The 7728-nt window shown below is 45.3% G+C and overlaps 1 protein-coding gene across 2 annotated transcripts in view; it reads right to left on the bottom strand.

Annotated features, from left to right (window-relative positions):
* The window catches only part of LOC116695604 (GTPase IMAP family member 8), a 40408-nt gene that overhangs the window by 31549 nt on the left and 1131 nt on the right, over positions 1–7728 (bottom strand). The window lies entirely within an intron of this gene.

Below are 7728 nucleotides of genomic sequence, written 5' to 3'. Positions count from 1 at the left end.
TAAAAAATTGGTGTTTTAAAAGGGTGGATTTTCCTAAAATTTTGATAAGGCATTAAGACAATTCGAAAAACTTGTTTTTCGTTCCTTTTTTAATCAACTTAGCCTGGGTGGTGTAAAAGTCTCAGCCACTGTAGGCGGAGGCCTTTGCAGGGGCCTGTTCGAATCCCACCTGTGGCCCTTTTGCTGGGTGTCATCACCCATCTCTCTTCAAACCTTTCTGTCTATCCAGTCACTCTGAAATAAAGAGGAAAACCCCACCACAAAACGAACAATATATACTTAATATATATATATATAATTATATAATATATATATATAATTAGGGTGCATCAAAAAACCAATTCGTAATTCTGTATGGCTGGGTGCTAAAAAGTGTTCCAATATATGTAAACAACAACATGCAAAATAGTCCAAACATGATTTAGGTGGGGCCACCCCACATCTGTTTGTTGGGATAAGTGGTAAACAGTGCTCAATGGTCGCATGGAGATCTGAGGTAAACAACACTGCAGCTCAGAAAAACTAAGGTGATCTTTCGTGAATGTGTTGGGTATGTATTATCATATTACTAACATATCTGTAGGGTTGTCTTTGTATACTTAAGTCATTATTTTATAGGTATTTGGTGTTCATTACATCTAGATAACGTTAGCTAGCAACAGTTTGCTAACACAGTAGTTATCTACGTTAGCTAAGCTATTAAGCTTAACATCAACAGTATTCTAGAGTGGACATGTATTATCAGAGTATTGATGTCTCATGTATTGAGAGTAGCATTGTAGTGGTTTACAGGAAATTAACATTTTAAATATAAGTATATTTGCGAGCACAGCTAGCTACTCTGGTAGTGATGTACGGTAAGTTATGATGAAGTTAGACTATGTAAAGCTAAAATTTGAGGCTTATGCAAGCATGGTTTCAAATTGAGTCATATTAAGTATGCTAAGTGTGTGTAATGTCAAGTAGGTCCGTAGCAGAGTACATTGTTGAGCATGCACGAGACAATCCGGCGGTTGTACAGTTACAAGCGAGTAATAAAGCTGAGTCCTACAGGTTGCACTACGAGTCCGAGTGGAATTCTTCATAAAGTAAGCCGTCTATGACATGGTGTCAGAAGTGGGATCCAGGACGCCTACTGATGAGAATGGCAAAGTTCGGACCACCGGAACCCTCGACTTCTCCCGCCCGGCGGACTGGCCTTTATGGCGCCGTCGCTTCGACCGCTTCAGAGTACATCCAAGCTGGACCGAGAGAGCGGAGAAGTACAAGTTAACACGCTTTTATGCCTGGGGAGAGAGGCAGAGGCTATTTATGACTCTTTTGTGTAGAGAGGGAAAACGTCGAAGAAGCGGCAGACGAAGAAACTGTAGAGACTCATCCCGAGCTGGATTACATGACGGTAATGGCGAAATTTAGCGACCATTTTGTGCTTAAAAGGAACATTATCCACGACAGAGCTTGCTTTCATAAGAGAGTACAGAAAGCCGGAGAGCCAGTCGAAGCATTCGTTAGAAGCTAATATGAGCTAGCACAATACTGTGAGTTCGGAAGCACTAAAGATGAACAAATCAGAGACAGGATCGTGATAGGCATATTGGATCGAGATGTTTCCCAGAAATTACAGCTGGAGGCAGACCTCACGCTTGAACGAGCTATTCAGATAGCACGCCAAAGTGAGCAAATCAAACAGCAGAGTGCAAGTTTGCGTGTGGAACATGCTGTGGACGGAATGAGTCAAGGAAGACGGCATTTTCACTCTAAAAAGAGCAACAATGATGCACAATGGCGGAGAAAACCGGAGCACGGTGAGTCCAAATATCTCCTTACATGCTCTCGGTGTAATAGACAACATGGGAAAATGCAGCCATGCCCAGCGAAGAACAAGAGGTGCCGGAAATGCAATAAAACTGGACATTTCGAAGTAGTCTGCAAAACTAAAATGCTGAAAGAGGTGACAGTAGCTTCTGACAACCCAGCCGAGAGGGACGACATGTTTTTTCTTGGAGCAGTAACTAATACTAAGGCAGCAATAATTGAGCAGCCAGATTCGGATGATGAGTGGCTTGTAGACTTACCTGTAAATGGCTGTTCTGTCAGATTTAGAATCGACACAGGTGCAGACATTACAGTTGTGTCTCATGCTACATTTAACGGACTGCTAAAGAGCCCAAGATTGGTCACAGCAGGTAAAATGCCACCGGTCACCAGCCCTGGAGGCGAAGTCCACTGTGTGGGCAAGTTTCTGGCCACAAGTCAGTTTAAGGGACAGAAATACCGGTTCTGGGTTACTGTCATAAAGGGACCCTATGCTCACAACCTGTTGGGAGGTAGTGTTGCCAGGAGGATGGGTTTGGTCAGAAGGCTCAACAATATAAACACAGACCTCCTAGGGGACGTCTTTGGGGAAATTGGCCTGCTTAAATGCGACCCTGTTAAAATAGAACTGAAAGCAGATGCAGAGCCCTACAGCCTGACAGCGCCACGCCGTGTCCCATTTCCTCTTCTTTCGAAGGTTGAAACAGAACTGAAGCGTATTCTAGACTTGGGCATCATAGAAGAGGTTACTGAGCCCACTGATTGGTGCGCCCCGATGGTTCCTGTTGAAAAGAAAAACAGAGATCAAGTAAGAATATGTGTGGATCTGAAACGCCTAAACAAAGCAGTAAAACGGGAGCGCTACATCTTACCAACTTTGGAAGACATTGCTCCAAAGCTGGCGGGGGCTAAGGTGTTTTCCACCCTTGATGCCCAGTGTGATTTTGGCAAATTCCTCTGGATGCTAAGAGTAGAAGACTGACAACATTTATAACCCCCATCGGTAGATTCGCTCAGAAGACTGCCGTTTGGAATCACGTCAGCTCAGAAATTTTTCAGAGACAGTTATCCACACTGAAGGACCATGAAGGGGTGTCGTTGTCATGGATGACATTCTCGTTTATGGACAGACCAAGGAGAAACATGACAACCACCTGAATGCAGTTCTGAAGACTGTTAAGAACAGTGGCTGAAGCTGAACAAGCAAAGTGTCATTTCAGCAAATCAGAAACTCGATAACTCGGTCAAGTCTCAGTGCCGAGGGCATCAAACCCGATCCGACTAAGGTAGAAGCCATCACCAAGATGCAGAGTCCCACAAATGTGGAGGAGCTCCGGCAGGTTCTGGGTCTGATTAATTACGTGGGGAAATTCTTGCCAGGCCTCTCCACCAAGTTACACCCAATCACCAGCCTGTTGAGAAGTGAGAACAAGTGGGTATGGAACAACACCCAAGAACAGGCGTTCATCGCTGTTAAAGGCATGTAGTGTCAGCCCCAGCTCTTGCATATTATGATGCAAATCGGAAAACTGTCATCAGCGCCGATGCAAGTAGCTACGGCTTAGGGGCAGCTCTACTACAAGAACATGAGGACGGCTTAAAGCCAGTGGCATTCTGCTCCCGCACACTGTCGGATGCCGAGAGAAGATACTCTCAAATCGAGAAGGAGTGCTTGGCAGGAGTGTGGGCGTGTGAGCGGTTTGCACGCTACGTTCAGGGAATGGACAGTTTCCTTCTGCAAACAGACCACAAACCACTTGTGCCACTAATAAATACTACGACCTGGAAAAACCCCTCCAAGTGCAGAGACTGCGATGCGCCTTTAAGGTTCAACGTGAAGCAGTACACGTCCCAGGCAGCAGTGTGGTGGCCGACACTTATCCAGGAGGCCGCAGAAAAACGGAGTGATGAGACCACAGATCAGGTGATACAAGTCATGTTCGTCAGTTGTAGCAAATGCACCTGTCTCATCCCAAAGACTCTCTAAGATCCGTCTGGCCACTCAGCATGATTATGAATTCAGCAGGTTACAAGTTTTATCAAGAATGGATGGCGCACAAAACAATGATGAACCCTCTCTCCATCGTTATTATTCTGCAAGAGCTCATCTCACGAAACGGATGGATTAGTGTTATATCAGACCGGGGGTCATTCCACTGCGCAGAGGGCTGAAGTGTGTCAGATTACATAAAGGACACCAAGGACTACACGGTGCCGGGCAGCCCAAGATGGCTGTGTGTGGCGAGCATCAGTGCTGAGATTAAACAGACGGTGTCGTCATGCAAATTTGCATTGAAAATAATCAAACCAGAGGCATGAACCTCTCTGACTTCTACCCTACCAGAGGGCCCCGGCAGCGCATCGCTGCTGACCTATGCGAGTTTGAGAGGTGGAATTATCTCATCGTAACCGACTATTACCCAGAGACATTGAAATAGCTCGACGACTTCTATACTAGTCGTGATGTCATTGTCGACCAAGGGCATGTTGTGAGGTGGGGAATCCCACTGGAAACTGGTCAGTGATAATGCCACTCAGTTCACATTTACTGAGTTCCAAGATTTTACCAGAGAATTGGTTTCGTGCACACGACCTCTAGCACATTACCCTCAGGCGAATGGGGCGGCTGAACGAGCGGTTCAGACTGCGAAGAATATCTTGAAGCAGCTGACCCCCATTTGGCCTGATGTGCTACAGAGCAACCCTAGTGCCGCTACAGGATGAGCCTGCGATACTTATGATTGGAGAGAGATTAGAAATACACTTCCGATGCTGGAGAGCAAAATGCGAGCTACTCCGGTGGACAAGGAGTTGGTACAGCAAAAGGACGATCAGACAAGTCAGCTTATCGGTTCTTCCATGATCGCCATTATTCTTGCACAACCACTTCCCACTCTACAACCAGGACAGAATGTCAGGGTAAAACTGGATGGTGACAAAGGTTGGAAAACCCAGCTAAGATATTGCCAAATGCAAGGAGCCACGGTCTAACATGGTGGAAACAGAAATGGTGCTGTGTACGACGGAATCGGAGACACTGCAAGCTGTGCCACAGCTCACCGATCGACCAGATCAGCTACAGCACCTGTCCCAGTGGAACCAACCAGTAGCTTTCCACCTGAGGACAGTCCGACTCCACAACCAAGAGCCCTGTCAGAGGCTGCTGCACCCGGAGGTGGAGCGTCCTACTACACTCGAAGGTTCACAGGTTACATCCAGGGGAAGAATAGTCAGAATTCCTCTGAGATATAGAGACACTTAGTGACTCAATGTCTTCTACTTCATGTGTTTAGTTCAAGTGTTTAGATGTGAAGTATATAGAGTTCAGGAACAAAAAGAAGTATATACCCAGGAGGAGAGATAAGGAGTAAATTGGAATTTGAAAGTGCATTGGAACTCTGTAAGAGTAAAGATTCACACGTTATAGATGTTGGTATTATCAACAAGTTTACTTCTAACTAAAGGCTTGTACTGAAAGTTTGTTTTGTAGGATTGATAGGAACAGCAACTGTTTAGGGCAGAATAATCCCTATGTTGCTGCGGACTGAGGACTGTCTACTCCAACGTCCTAGTGTTCGGAGATGCTATTTTCTAAATGTTGAGTATTTCTGTAAAGTACCCATGTAAGGTTAAGCAAGCGGTTTTGCTGCTGGGAGGGGGGAGATGTAGTGATATGTCACAGTTAGGCTTCCGTAGCAGAGGTACATTGTTGAGCATGCGCGAGACATCCGGCGGTTGTACAGTTACAAGCTGAGTAATAAAGCTGAGTCCTACAAGGTGCACTACGAGTCTGAGTGGAATTCTTCATAAAGATAGCCGTCTATGACACTAAGATATGATTAAACACTATCCTTGAGCTTGTTCCTTTTCATTCTCAGGCACGCACAACACAACCCACCCCAGGATCCCGCTCTAAGATGTGCCTCACCAACTGGTCCCTGCCAGACTAGCAGTCGCATCCTGGTTTTTGGTCTGGCGCCCAGCATCAACAGTGGGATGGCATCATACCAGTGCACAACTGCCAACTGGTCGCCAGATCTTACGTTGCCTGCTGCAAGAAACCTGGTGCAAATGGAGCGTTTTGCAGTTTGAAGCAGCCAAGGTTGTCCGGAGCAGGTGCGGCATTTTACAAGAAAGCCAACATCCCAATGGTGGAGCGACAAGCGTGCGTGCCACAAGATGGTAGACTTAGTCAATGCTAACAACAAGCTGCGGAAAATCTCCCAGGCCAAGCGCTCCAGTGAGACTACAGCGAAACAATTGGAGAAAATGTAGTGCAGACTTGATGCCACATTTCCGCTGTGGCCTCCAAATGTGGAAAAGCTAATTGATAATCCAGAAGACCTAGCTTTCTTGGCCAGCATGAAGACCGACAGAGTGGCCACATTTGGCCACACATATTGGACAAAAAGCTGCAGCTCAAGGTGAAGCGGCGAGAGGAGCGTCAAGCTGCCGCAGCAGCCAGGCTGTTCCACTGTGAAAAGGAGCTGGAGGAGATGACTGCAATGTCCAGCTTGGTGTTGGAGAGTGATGAGGAGCCAGAGGAGGATACTAATACAGTCTGTCCACCATCTGAGGGCGAACCATCCCACAAGTGTAAGAAGACTGGAGCAAGTGTCAAGCGTAAGAAGACTGGAATAAACGTCTTCATTCCACATGATATCCTTACCCGACCAAGTGTCGTGTCACTGGCTACAAGGTTGAAGATGTCACCAATGCAACAGGCTGCCTTCACGCGTGGCCTGGTTGCAGAGTCAGGCAGTTGAACATGACGGCAGCCAACAGCCAAAGCTTCGCCACTGCAAACGCAAGCTAATGCCTGAATAGGACGGTTACTCTTGGGTGGCAGGTAGGGAGACATATCTGGGGGGGAGACACACTGGCTAGGTTCAGAGTTCAGGTTCCATTTCCTCTCTCTTTCTCCCTGGTGATGTTGCTCAGTGGAGCGGACTCTGGCACAGACTAAGCAATTGTTTGAAAGTTTAGTTAGTGTCAGCTCTTACCATTAGGCCCTGTTAGTTGCCAGTGAATTAGCCACTAGAGAGGGTTTGTTCTTTTAAGTGTGTCAGTATCGCTCCTTGTGTTTAACAATAAAGTCAATTAAACTTTATATGTGTGTCCGACATCCATCTATAGGACAAATGAATGGAGAATCTTGAAAGTTGAATTCTTGCCCCAAAGGGCAAACATACAACTTTTACTTTGATAACCCTATAGAACATGTTACTGTATAAAAGTTCACTGTACTCACATTTCCAGGTCAACCTTTTGGCAATTAGACTAAAAATTGCCCATTTTTCGAAATTTCACAAAAGTTCATGTGTTAAGTGGCACCCCTAAATCTCAATGGAATTCCTCAAAACTTTGCAAAAGTCATTTTTATGTTAATTGGAACAAAATGCAATGCCGCCAAATTGATATTTTGAAATTAAAATTTCCCATTCAAATTTGATGCACCCTATATATATATATATATATATATATATATATATATATATATATATATATGTATAAATGTGGTCCTGGAAGCATCTACAATAGTAGTTACCACAGAGGCAGTTTCTGCAGCCAGATTTGATCATTTTATCACATCGCAACCGTGCAGTATGCATTCACTCACACTTAACATGTAGTTGAGATCAACATGTCTTGAAACTGTTGGGGGTGGAGTTAAATGTTCAAGGAATCAAACTGTTTTGATTCCTGGTAGGAAGGGGCGTGTGTCTTTACTGGAAAACTGATCAGGTCTAACTGGTTTCCTTTGGAACTGGTCTGCAGGGTACATTCAACTACAATCGCTGTTGTTTTTGGTAAATGCATACCAAGGGTCAAGACAAACTGGCACAAATAGCCACAACATCGCCGTTATTACAGTATTGTCTTTGCCTTGTGAGTCTGTGTGTGTGTGTGTGT

The sequence above is a fragment of the Etheostoma spectabile genome, chromosome 9 (assembly GCF_008692095.1).
Source record: "Etheostoma spectabile isolate EspeVRDwgs_2016 chromosome 9, UIUC_Espe_1.0, whole genome shotgun sequence".
NCBI lineage: Eukaryota > Metazoa > Chordata > Actinopteri > Perciformes > Percidae > Etheostoma > Etheostoma spectabile.
The sequence above is the reverse complement of the archived record's forward strand: the minus strand, read 5'-3'. Positions and strand labels throughout refer to the sequence as shown.